The 13,650-nt window shown below is 40.2% G+C and overlaps 1 pseudogene; it reads right to left on the reverse strand.

The window, feature by feature from the left end:
- Positions 1-2,523: 2,523 nt before the first annotated feature.
- Positions 2,524-10,486, reverse strand: LOC113059537 (probable G-protein coupled receptor 22; annotated as a pseudogene).
- Positions 10,487-13,650: the final 3,164 nt, after the last annotated feature.

The following is a 13,650-nucleotide window of genomic DNA, read 5'->3' on the forward strand; positions in this document are numbered from 1 at the left end:
CATAAACCATGACTCTAAAACCGTGAAATAAACCGAACCGTGAAAAGTTTTACTGTTCCTCCCCTAATGGAAAGCATATTTAATCAACTTTCAGATGATGTATAAACTTCAATTTCTAAAAATTTACACTTATGTGAACAGGGGTTCATGTTAGTACCATGATTTTACACTAGTAGCATGAAATATGAGTCACTAATACCAGATTTCAACAGTTCTGTTGTAGGTTCATTCTATATCTTGGAACCTGTGGTTGCCATGGATGAATTTCTAGATGGAGGATTTAACGTGTAGATCATAATGTAGACATCAGCTGCTTGTGCTGGCTATCATAGACCCACAAATCATTATGTTATTTGATGAACGCAGGAATTTATTCATAATGGAGTTCTCAGCACGAGTGGCAACACTCTCCCTCTGTTGTCTTCATTGGGTTGCATCACGTCTATGACGGCTAATCAGAAAGCAAGATGCTGCAATACTCTTTAAATTAAAGGGGTGCAGTTGAAGAACCATTTTGAGCTGTCCGAAGAACCTTTCAATGAACAGATTTCCTGCTGCCGGTGCAAATGCAACCAGAAAAAAACAGCCTGAGGGAGAAATAGTTTCTCTAGGAATGACCCTGCTAGCTAGTCCTAGAACTACACGATGTGAACAGCCCCTTTTAAGTTTACCTCTTTTTTTACATCATGGCAGTTTTTCATGTAGGATTTGGTTGTTTGGACATTTGCCAATGTTTAATTTTGTGTTCCTGTTTTTAGGCCACTAATGCCAATTATTCAAAAGCTATAGCTTCTTCCACTTGTGTGTAAATGGCATTAGTTAAATCTTGCACTGTTTCCAGGTCAGCACCGTTCTTGTGGCCTAAATGTTTTGCTGAGTTTGCAACACAGGTGCTAGGACCGTCTGAAACTAGTTCTGATATTTGACCTGCTTTGGAGATATTTTAGGTTTCGCTTCGTTGAAACCCCCTTGATTAACACCTGACCCAAATCACGTTCACAAGTGGTTTCAGTTCCAGTAATGACCCGAGTGCTTTTTAATGCACGCTCCAGGTCGTATTGGTGACGTCAGCCCTCAACCCATCTCATGTAAATATAGAGAGCACCTTTCATGATCCAATCAATTTCTGCTGCATCAAATTAAAGCCTGTCCCACATATTTGTTTCCACGTTCGCAATCTTGTTTCACTAGAAAAGCCATGTTTCAAAAGTAAAATGAGAATGTAGAACATTTCCATATTATAGTCTGGAATTCATGTGGTGTGGACACTATCTGAAATGAGAGAAATTGTTTTCGGTCATGGGTTTAATGGCTGTAATATCAGATTCATATTGACTCGTACTCTGTTGTCTTTTTGTCTGTACATTTGCCTAGATGTCATATGGACAGATAAATAAGATAGCACAATGCAAATTAGTGTGCTCTTATTCCAAGTTTGTGTGATACGGTAAACACATGCTTGGTTTTTGAGATCCAGGCCCTGTGGGATAAATTCCAGTGAAGATCAGCAAGGTACTTTTTCCTGGTTTCTATTTGCATATTGTTTTCAAATGAAACTAAATCAATGCAGACAGACAGTAGTTTCCCATTGTGCATAAGGAGGGCATGCTGATTTTTGCATTTTGCATTTTTCCACTTGCATAAGCTCTGTTTGCGAGCTGCTTCCTGTAAGAGTTCCTAATCACTCCGTTAGAAGATTCCTTAAAAGTCAACCTGAGCCGTAAACTTATTCTCTTTGTGACACAATATGATCCAGTAATATGTTTTCCATCCATTGAATTATTTATCATGTCAAAGTGAGGGTCGTATTTGGATTCGTCTCACTCAGCTAATGGATTACAGAGACATCTTTGCATTACCGTCACCATCCAAAACGAGACAATTAGACTGCTCTAACAGCACCTGTCTGTTTTTTTTCACTGGATGCTCAGCTTTTATGCCTTCCCTCCACCCCCTGGAGGTATAACATGAACAGCCAGGGTCTGATATGATATCATTATCTGTATGTGCGCCTCTCTGGCATCCAGCTAGAAAGCTGTCTAACAAATCTCCCATTAGGCAGCTTGTTTAAAAACACGCTGCCTTACAAGGAAAGCTTTTGGTCTGTCGGTTTTGACAGTGTTTTACGGCACATGCTAGATCACAAATAGAGCAGGATGCAGCTCTGAAACTGTGGAAGCAATTAAACTGCTGTCTTTGTTTTACAGTCTGTCTCTGTCTAGTGCACGCTGTCCCCAGAAACCTGACGAGGTGCAGTTGGACTGTGACTGGGTCGAGTTCAGAGCTTATAGAAATGCTGATAGCATCATGTTATTGGATTGTAAACAAGACAATCAGTAAATGATAATGGACCCTTGAAGGTTTAATTGACAGTTCGATTTCCTGTTTACCATAACTGCGACATCACTGTGTTCCAGCATAGAGTTGAATGGATAGGCAGCATATATAGTTTTTTTTTAACCAAAGTGGCTTTGCAGGCCATTTGTTATTTTCTCGGTTTATCTCACTGCTTACACAAAACATATGCCTGAAATAGCTCTGAATTATGGCGGTCCTTACACAATAATGATGATAGCTCACCATCTTGCCAAGATGATTTATGAATCCCTTCCCAGTGTTGTAAGGTATGGATGGGCTGCCAGATGGATTGAACTCTAAATGGCTTAAAGGGAAGATTGACTGGGGCAATGGAAGGAGGTAAAGGTGTTTTGATTGGTGGAGGGCATGTGTGTGATTGCTGTCAGCCATAATAAGATGATTAGAGTGGGATAACATGGGTAAACTGAAGGAATTAGGCTGTTATTGTGAAGAGGAAATCAAAGTCGGATAAATGTCAAGAGCTGAGAATTGACAGGAAGAAAGGTGAAGTGCATGCTTCAATCTGTTTGGGAAACAGTCATATATCTTGCATTTCCAACCTTGTTACCCTAAATATTGAAATAAGGTGTCTATTTGAAGGTGTCTTTGTTAGGTTACATTCACTTAATATTATAATAACAATTAATTATCCTTAAGTGCAAGTAACCCTAAGCCTAACCCTAAACATATAGTAAGTAAATGTATAATTAAACCGTAACAAGGACACCTTAACATAAAAAGTAAAAAGTGGAAAAGTAAGGATGCTCCATGAGGATGATCCAATTAACTAGATTTTTAAAGACAGAGATGATGTGGTTTGTGGTTTGGCTGTGGATATGGAGACAGACAGAGAGAACATTTGACTCTTGGGTGCTGTTCAAAGAAGATTTGATGCTTTTTTTCTATGTGTATTAAGTTTTTGGTTGGTGTTGTTGTGAAAAAATAAATAAAAATAAAAAAATAAGCTAACCAAGTTACCAGGGTCTAAATCAAGATATTCTTTTATTGGCATTAACAATGAAACAGTACTTTGTATTTGTGCTAATGTGACTTTGGATGCTTTCAGGCCCTGAACACGGCTTGTAAGCAAAGCAGTCCCAAGTGTTTTGGCAGCCTTTTGTACTGGCATTGCTCGCTTGCAAATATGATATTTTCCCCCACATGCCTCAGAAATGTCTATACAGCTTGTTTTTCCTCAAAAAAATAAAGCCTCCACAAATGGCCAACCCCAAACCTTCGGTCAAGTCATCACAGGGTAACAGCTCCACAGGCCTCTGTATGATCTGTTGCATATGAGGATGGCCAAAGGGCTCTTAGAATCTGCCATGTGAGTTTTGGGAGTTGTGTGGGAGTACATATAAGCTAAAAGTAACAATTTTGCCCTTGATATTAAAGCATAGAGCCCCAGGATAGCTGGGACTCGGGTACAGCATTGACAGATTTGTCACATCATGCAGCTTTTGTTATAATAACTCACTGTTTTGAGAGACCTGTACTCCATAAAAGACGTGCATCAATCATGCACTTCAGCTCCCACTTTCTCTTGTTCGGCACAGTGTGTGAGCTCTAAATATGGATCATCCCTGGCTCTGACCCTTTATCTATAGATAAACTCAAGAACGTATGATTGTAGAACAGTCACTTGATGATAATAAGCTGAAAATTAGTAATGTTTAGTTCCTAAAAAATGTCAGATGGGTTTTCAATCAAGTTTAAAGCCTACCCAACTGAGATGTGCTTTGGGGAACTGCCGGTACCTGTGCATATAATTGTTTTGCATTTTGCACCGGCATGAACCGAAAGATTTAGTTTGTGAAAACCTTTTAGTGCTGTTTAATTTGATAAAGTATATTCAATTAGCATTTAGCGGCTCTACAGTTTCATACGTAACACCCTTGAGATAGTCACACCTTTATTTACTAACCTTAGATACCCCCTTGAGAACTGGTTGTCAAATTTATTATCAAATTTTATTAGTCATCGCTGTTAATGATTTGATTTGAAATGCATTTTATTAATGCAAGCTATCGTCCAACACCATTTGCACCCTGAAACTGAACATGTCACCTCAGTCAGGAATTAACCCGCTCCTCATAACTGTATTTTACTTAATTCTCATGTTTAATGTTAAATGGCTTGACTTTGCCTCTCAAACTGAACAGTGTGTGACCTTTAAGTGCTGCAATGCAAAGGTGATTCTTTTTGTAGGCTGCCAAAAGATACAGTTATCACCCTCTAATCCGGTCTGACCCATAATCAAACACCAACAAGCTCAATAGGTCTCATAAGGTCAAGTATTTGGAATCAACACCTTTTCAATGACACCCCCCATCCACTTCATACTCCAGCAGCTTTTTGGACAATATGCTGTGAGCCACCTCCCTCATCTCTATAAAAAGATATGATTTTTTTTGCCAACTGGCCGTGCAAGTGATTTTGAAAAGAAGCAGACCTTGCTTTGTAAGTGCACCCTGTGACTTGTTGACCTGAGTAATATAGCCATCGTGATCCTTTTATTGCAGGGTGGAGGGCAGGTAATATCCACTTAATGAAACTCATAGTGTGAATTCTTATCTTATATTTTGCAACAGTAAAAATTGAGGTGGCTGAAGTCAAAAGAGAACAAATACATATAACCACTTTCTCTACAGAGTAAAACAAAAAAACTACTGAAGAAATACGACCCAGTGTTATCACAGTTGTGCAGGATTCATCTTTAGAGCTGTTTTGGGGGCTATTTAATGCAAATGAACAAACCCAGGAACATCATTTTCTAAGTCTTTCTACTTACATTTGTAGTTAATAATTTACTTGGGTACGTCTGTACAATCTCTAGGACCACATCGATTAAAACACATGCAGTATTTACACTTTACCATCTAAGACATTTACAATAGTCACCATAACAATAAATAATAATAAATTATTCCTCTTTAGATACTGTACAGTTAATACACTTAAATTCATTACTTCTTTGGATTAGTGGTTTCCCTTTTTTAATGATTCTGTACCTGATGTGGATGTTTGCCTTAAATTGACCCACTAGCTCATTCCACATCCTCTGATGAGAGGCATTTTTGCCTGACCTCGGTCTCCTCAAAAGTCACCTTTTTGTTCCTCTTTGGGTCAATCCATGAGTTGTGGATGACCACGTTATTGGGGATAGGGTCAGCCTCTACAACTGACACGACACGCTTCTTCATTTTACTCTTTAGGACCTTCTGAAATTTCTGCCGAGTGAAGGCATAGAGCAGCGGGTGAAAAATGGTGGTTCCATAAGCCATGACCAGGAAGCCCAGTCTGAGACGCACCGTTAAGTTGCTCGACCCTGCACTCAGGATTACTGTATTGAGCACGGTAATGGGTGTCCAGCAAAGCAGGAAGGTGGAGATTATAAGAAGCGACATTCGGAAAACCCTCTTTTGTCGTTCACGGCGTTCCCTGTGCCGTTTGACTGCCCTGCGGAGGGCTATGATCACGGACACGGAGGTACGCATGGCCAGTGGTGGATTCCTGCCTGCACTGCTCTGTGAAGCATCGGTGGACTCTGGCTGAGTTGAAGTCATGGAGATGGTCTTTTTCTTTCTAGGTTTCTTCTTTGGCACCGAATGGAAACGTGTGCCAATGCGGATGTTGAGCGCCTGCAGAATCTTGTAGTAAGTTACCAACATGACCACAGCAGTGAAGAAGAAGATGGGGATCTGTGCCAACAGGTGATAGTAGAGACCCAATTCAGTGCAATATTGGTTTGACGGTTCCTCCCCCTCTGTCTGATTTCTTTCATTACCTGCCTGGCTAAAGAAACCCTCTTCTATGAAGGGTACCAGAAAGCTAAGGAATGATAAAGCCCAAATGGACCCTAATAAGGCCACCGCTCGTCCCATTGTCAGAACTCGATTTGCAGGCCGAACTGATATGTCATAGCGGTCTAGTGTGATGGCCAGGACATTGGCAGCAGTAGCCACGCTAGCAAAGGACACACAAGCCTCATGGAAGCAGCAGATGAGTGCACTGTTGCCTTCCAGTGGCAATAGCACCACCACTATTGTAAGTGGGATGCAGCCCACACACACCAGGACGTCCAGCACATGAAGGTTCATGGTTACGATGTTGCTGACAGAGCTCACCAGGTTTGACTTCATACAATAGAGAGCCAGCACAGTCAGGTTGCTACTGAGTCCCAGCACAATCTCCAACATGAGGAAACCTGTTAGAGACACCTGGAAGCTGACAGGGTAAGGAGTGTCCAAGTCCATTTCGGAGTCAAGAGGTTCAACGTTATCGAGGACAGTGACGTTGCTCATGATGGTCTGGAATCCCAGTACAGAAGGGGTATGCATTCTCCTACACGTGCAAAAACAGAAGAAGGTTGTTTAAACGCTACATGTATTTCTAAGAAGCATTTTCATGACATGCTACTGAGTGTAAGATAATGACAGAACTGAATAGCTTCTCAAACATAAATTGATTTAGACAAATTCTAGTTGGCATCTAACAAAAATGTGAATGGAAAGGACCACAGTTAAAAACGGAAAAAATGATGAAATATTTATCTGCATATACTAAGAAAAACTCACCCCTCCCTTGTGTTCACTGTCCTCGTTAGGAGCTTGTGTAGCAGATGCAACCAAAGCGTTGATGTGTTGGCAGTTGGTCATAGACGCCAACCATACTCCAGCGCCTCTTTATCTCAGCAGTGTCCTTTGCTCCTTCAATGCCATTCTGTTATGTACTTGCCCCGTTTTTTTTTTAATGAGCTAATATTTAAAAAATGCATCAGCTTAGGCTGTCCTCAGCCCCAGCATGGCACAGACTGGACAAGTGATGACACCCCGTTTTCCTCAAACAGCTCTCTGTAGGGTTGATAAAACACCATCTAACCAGCTCATACCTCTTTTCCTTGCATCCTCAGATTTATGTGGGTGGATGTGGGAGATGGAAACACTTTGCTCTTCCTTTTCAGAGCGTGGGAAGGGTTTGTGCATTGTAATATCCACGTGGTCCTGACATGAAAGCTGTGTTGTATTCAGGCTTGTTTTTAGCCTTTTGTCCTTTGTGTTGGCCGAGCAGATCTTACAGAAACGATCAGGGACAGCACCATGCCCCATCCTTGCAAAAGTCCTCTCTTATCATTGTTTATTCCAAGACTTTGTGAACCACAAGAAGAAATTCAGCTCCCTCAGTGTGACAGGTAAGGAATGGCATTCCCTCCTCACTATATAACAAAAGTTGCACCGACTCCTACAGAGTCCATGGCGCCTTGTAATCCACAGGATAGCTCCAGGAGACCATGCAGGTAGACAGCAGTACGCAGTAATCACAACAAGGTCACAGGTTTCCAGAGGGAAGGAGGTAGTCAGGCCGGTGCACAGTGTGGCATATATTTACCCCCTCTTTTTCACAATGTTCATGTGGGACAAAGGAACAGGGGCTCCATCCTCCGTAGTTTCAAACTCTGGCTGCTGGCAGGTGCAAAAAAGTGAAGAATTAGAATAGTTTTTTGTCTTTCTACCCAAGTCATAAATGACCTTGAAAATCTCTAAAGGATAGTGGTGGCATCTTAGCATTTGCATAAGCCATTTTACACTAACTTTGTCCACAGTCGATGGTTTCTGGTTGTTTTGAGACCTTGTAATGATTGTGCACCCTTCCAATTGCATTTTTAAGAATTAACCCCAGTCAAAGCCAACTTTTTTGTGTTTAAATGTGTCTCTGGTGTAATTTGTTAGTTGACAAGCCTTAAAGGTGCCATAGAATGCACTGATACAATATTTAAAATTGTTACATTATATCTACATATCTACATTGTTCCTGTAGCTCAATTGGTAGAGCACTGTGCTATCAAGCACAAGGTTGGGGGTTCGATTCCCCGGGAGCACATGATAGGTAAAAATTGATAGCCTGAATGCACTGTAAAATAAAAGCGTCTGCTAAATGCATAATTTTTTTTTATTTTTTATTTAATCTACATAGAAGGTATGTGGCTTGGGTAAGGAAACTGTTTTGCATGTCCATTTACAACCCTAGGATTTGTCCCTAGAATGAAATAGTCATTACCTTATTTGGAAGTGTCATGAATAATAATGTTAATAACTCTGCTCTGATTGGCCGTTTAATAGTGCAGCTCATTTCATAAACCAAACAGATCTCTACCGTCCGGTGTGAACGATTAGAGGTTAGGCATCCAGCCTTATATGTTTGAGCCTGTATCAGACGAAGATTCAGATTTTAAAAGGTAATAATTTTGTTTTATTCATTTTTATTTATCTTTTTAGTTTTTTAATAGCAATATCTGGCAACACCGCATCAGTGATTTGGCTGTGCAGGTCCAGCTGGTCTAGGACATGCAAATGTTGGGGGCGTAAACACTAATGATGCCATATGTAACATCACAGTCAATGTTATGTTGGGATTCGCCTCTTTTTCAGTGCTCTTTTGAAAGCACGACATTTACATAAGGAGGAGGAAACAATGGCTCACGGTATGTCATTTCCATGTACAGACCTCTTATTATTTTACTATGCCAAGGTAAACACAGTTTTCCATTCTATGGCACCTTTAAGCCCAACTCATTAAACTGTTCCTTTGGAATAATGGACTCCCACAGCGACTGTGAGTGGTTGTTTGCAGAGCAGGTTTGCTGTACTCCCACACCAATATTCCATATGTGAAGCAGAATACTCATACATCTCCAAGCATCTCTCTCACTTTTTCTCTATTTTTCTGAGCTGGAAGGCAGCTTTCAGCACTAGCCAAAAAAAAGTAATAGCGACAAGAGCTCTCACATCATCTTCCCCTTAAGAGAATAATGGGTTAAATAGGTTTCGATTACTCAGTTTTGCTCTTTCCACATATTAGTTAAATGTGTCAACTGCTGTGTTGGCCACTAGAGGATTCACATCAAAAAATACAACATACATAAAAAAAAAAACTCACATTGCAAGCGTCAAAGCAAAACAGCGCACAGTTTTTCTTCAAAATTGTTAAATCAATTCATATTCCTGTCCAAACCATAGATTATAACTGCTATGAATTTAAAGCATGCGGTCACATATATGTATTCATTCTTGGTAGCAACCCTGCACATTTAAAAAATAAATAAATAAAAGTTATCAGCTTTGTACAGATTTCTAAAGTTATGCCTTGTATAGAATAGCATGCATTCCCTTTAGCAGATGCTCCAGTTGCGAGAGTACAGAAACTTGAATCTTTTTACCTCTCGTTGCTGCCATAAGAGTGAGTGACCTGGTAGCCCATATATTTCCCAGTTTGAGTAGAGCCATGCCAGGACGAGTAATAAAGTACATGCTTATCTGAAAGGATGAGTTTGGCTGTCTTCCTCTGTCTGCTTTCCTGTGAACGCTCCCTTGCCTGACAGAGAAGTCAGATGTTGTAGGATGTTGAGCCATGCATCTCGCTTAGAGATCTGCACCTCTCCTTATCCCTTGTTCCTTCCCTCTCAGTCTTTCTCTCTCTCTCACCATCCCTACACTCTGTGCTTTCAAAATGCCCTACCTACTCATCTCTCTCCTCCTCCTCTTTTTGCTCTCTCTCTCTCTCTCTCTCTCTTCCCTCCCACCTCCCTCATCACTCTAGCTTTCCCTCCCCCTTCCTCCCTGTTTCTGCTGTGGTTTATAACACTCCTATGCTTCCTGATTGGTCTCCTATAATAGTTGTAACCCTTTCTTCCACTGTTGCTCAAATAGGGCTTTTACCAACAGGTTCATTTTACTCTTTGTTGACATTGTTACAAAATGCAATACTTCTCTGTTTGGCTTTCTTGCTAACTTATTTTTAAATTGTCCATGCATCGACAGTTTAGAAGCAAGGAAATGAAAATCCATGCAATAGCCTCGAGCAAGGATGTGGGTGAGTTTACTTGCAAGGCAAGGGCTCCATCTGAGTCTTCACAATGCAAACATGACAAACCTCGCATGAAGCGTGATTTAGGTCCTGCTTTTTTTGCCGCACTTGTGTGGGCGTGTTGGTGCACATGGATGCGGAGAGAAGGAATGGGCTAATTATGGAACAAATTTAAAACTCTGTTGTTGCAGATGACACAAATATCACAAAAAGGCTTCAAATTACCAAGCTGAATTCCCTTACGAAAGGAAAATATATTTATCAATATATTTCTTAAAATATATTGAGATATATTGTAATATATTATTTTCCCTTTTTATTTTCTAATATTTTATATTTTTGAATACATTTAATAATATATTGATGATACATATATTATATAATATATTGCAAAATATACAAATGATTGCCGCTTTCAATATATTGCAATATATTGGAAAAAATAAATATATATATAAGAATATATGCCTAATATATTACATGATATTTTCCAATATACTGCAATATATTTTTGTTTCATAAGGGAACATACTTGTAAATATTTCAAGGTGAGCATTAATATTTAAATTATTTATTCAAGACATTTCTCGGTAGATGCCCGAGCGAAAGATTCCTTGAACAAGTGGCCTAAAGCTCAGTTCCCTTGGATTACAAAAGCTGTTGTCTCATTCGACATGTCTAGTGTCTGTCAGTAATGACCACTCTCTTTATGTCGTTATCTCTCTTCCGTTGTATAAACTGCCCTATTGAGTGTGTTTGTGTGATTCTAGCTTGATAATGCTGCTGTGACTGATGCTCATTGAGTGGAAGCAGAAGTCCAGAAGCCCTGGGTGAATTAACTTGTGCTTAGCAACCGCAGGTTCCAGGAGCGGAAGGTAAGACGCCAGGTGCCAGCTCGCTGGGAGAGGCGTGAGGGATGAAGAGCCGTGGAAAATCTACGACTCTGCTCTCTGGAGCAACCTCCTGGAAGCAAGTGTGCCCAACGGGGCTCTGGCACGACCCTCTGGGATGCTGCCTTGCAGTTTGCATCTTCTCTTCAGGCTGAAACCCTTCCATATGTTTGGGGTGCTACCACCACTGTTTTTTTTAATGTTGTTTTATTATATTTCGATCTTCGTATTTCATAACATTAAAAGTTATTTGTTATCAAGTCTTTGAATTTCCTGTTGAATTTCTATTTTTAGATATTTTGAGTAAACAAAAATATTTTTTTCATTCAGTGGGGTCCTAAACAACATTTGATTCTGTTGCACAAAAAAAAGCATTTTTTTTTCTAAATATGTTCATATAGAGTCATATAGAATTGTAATGACATTAGTGAAAGAGACACTGGTATGTCAGCTATTTGACAGCAGCTTTGAATGTAGGGCATCCAATCAGATTTAGAGCTGGTGTGAGTGGTGGGGGTCATACTTCATTTTCTGTCTCTGCGTCCAAACTCAATCCCTCTGTATCCTTTTCGGCACTACTCTCATCCAGAACCATGTGTCAGGTAGGACAAGTTGCAGAGCTCTATCCGAATGTGATTCGATATCCCAAGGCAGTTCTCCCTTATCTACTATTACATTTTAGAGATACTGTTCTTTTTTTATTTGTACATGCTGTTAACTTTAACCAGCACATTTGAGCAGAAGTTTAAAGACGGCCTCCTAAAACCAAAGCCAAACAGGAAATTCTGGTTGGCCTATAGTGTTGTATTTTTCTGGCTCATTTCTCCCTCAGAGACTCTGGAGCTGTTCATGGTCACGTTCCCAGTGTCTCCAAGTGCTGTCTTGCATGTGGACAGACCAAATACAGATGATGGACCCAGTGGTCAAAATTGCCTTTGGCAGTCCACAGTCCCCAAAGACCTTCAGCTGTTCCATCACGGCTCAGTGTATGAGCTGCACATCTGTTGAGCCGGGTCTAAGTGGAACTACAGTTTACCGCTGTACTGCAAACACTTGGGCACATGACCGAACTAACTTTGGAACAGTTTATCTAGTTAAACTTATTTGTGTTTGACATTCAACGGCCTGGAATATGATGCAAGCAGATGCAAGGAGCTTTTGGATGTGTTTACAGCATTAAACAGATTTTCAAGCACTCTTTCAACCAATGGAATTGATACAGATGGTTATACTAAAGAAAGTGCAGTCTAATATTCTGAGTTTTTTTTTTTTGTGCTCATCAGAGTTATTATAATGAGCAATAATAGTGATGACTAGATGATTTTTTTCTGCTTCAACTGCTGTTGAAGGGTCTGGTCTGTGGGAAATGGTATTGTCCTGTATTTAGCAGATTTCAGAGGCTTTAGTTGTATAAACAGTGTCATGTCCCCTTAGCCTCTACAGGGCCAACACGTCATTCTGTGACGCAAGCTTAGTGCTAATGTGAGTCTAGATCCCCCACATTGTGTTTTCACGGTGGCAGATTGGCAGGGACACCCTGACGGTGAACTTCTGCTTTCTGTGTATGTTGTTTCAGCGTTGCTTCACCATCCCAAAAGGATTCTGTCCAATCTCAACAAAGCATTCCGAGTTCATCCACTTCCTGAAGCAGTCGAGAGGGCTGTGTTGTAATGTGTTTTGTTGTACCGTGGGGAGGGGAAACATGGGAAAACACCATCCCTTCTGAAACTCCATCACCTCCCTGATGCCTAATCTGCTCAGATTCGAGGACAGAAACATTTGTATCGGTTATACTGGAGCCTCGTGCTAATGAAACAAACATTGTTGATCTTTAGTTGTTGGTTAATGCTGAAAGGGAAGGTGTTTAACATGTAGGACTGCTTGTTTCTCGCTATAAGCACTACACATAGACATGTGCACGCAGTATAATTAAAGAAATTGAAACTGAAAAGCGAAACAACACATTCTTTACTGAAAGCATGTATATCAATACTTTTTGTGCAATTTCACAAGTGCTTTTTCATTTCATTTTTCATACTTGCCTGGTAAATAATAGATATTCTCCATAAATATTTGGTACCATTTATATTTCACTTTTGTAATAAATGTAATATTGTTATGGGAAGTTGTAAATGGTATGGTTATATAGTGGTGTATTATTAAATAAAATAAAACAGGGCATCAAACAATATATGTAGTCTCGTAAAGTATGAGTATTTGACCAGAATCTTCTCCTGTGGTCTCTTCCGTATCACATTTACAGTGCATCATCGATTTTATTACTTCATGAACAGTAGAAGCAGTGGTTTACCACCTTAACTTGGAGACAAGTGAACTTGGGATGTCATTGAGGTATAGAGATGGCAGCTTGAACACCTGTCTGAAAGAGCCTGGCTTATTCTTCCAGTTGGTCAAATTGATGTGCGAGAACAATGCTTGACCTTTGGATGTGATTTCAGTGTGCAGGTAGTGATCCTGTCAAGAAGTTGCTGGAGCGATATTCACCGTCTTGTCAGTTCTGGCCAGCTGAATTGTTTGT

Source organism: Carassius auratus, chromosome 4 (genome assembly GCF_003368295.1).
Source record: "Carassius auratus strain Wakin chromosome 4, ASM336829v1, whole genome shotgun sequence".
NCBI lineage: Eukaryota > Metazoa > Chordata > Actinopteri > Cypriniformes > Cyprinidae > Carassius > Carassius auratus.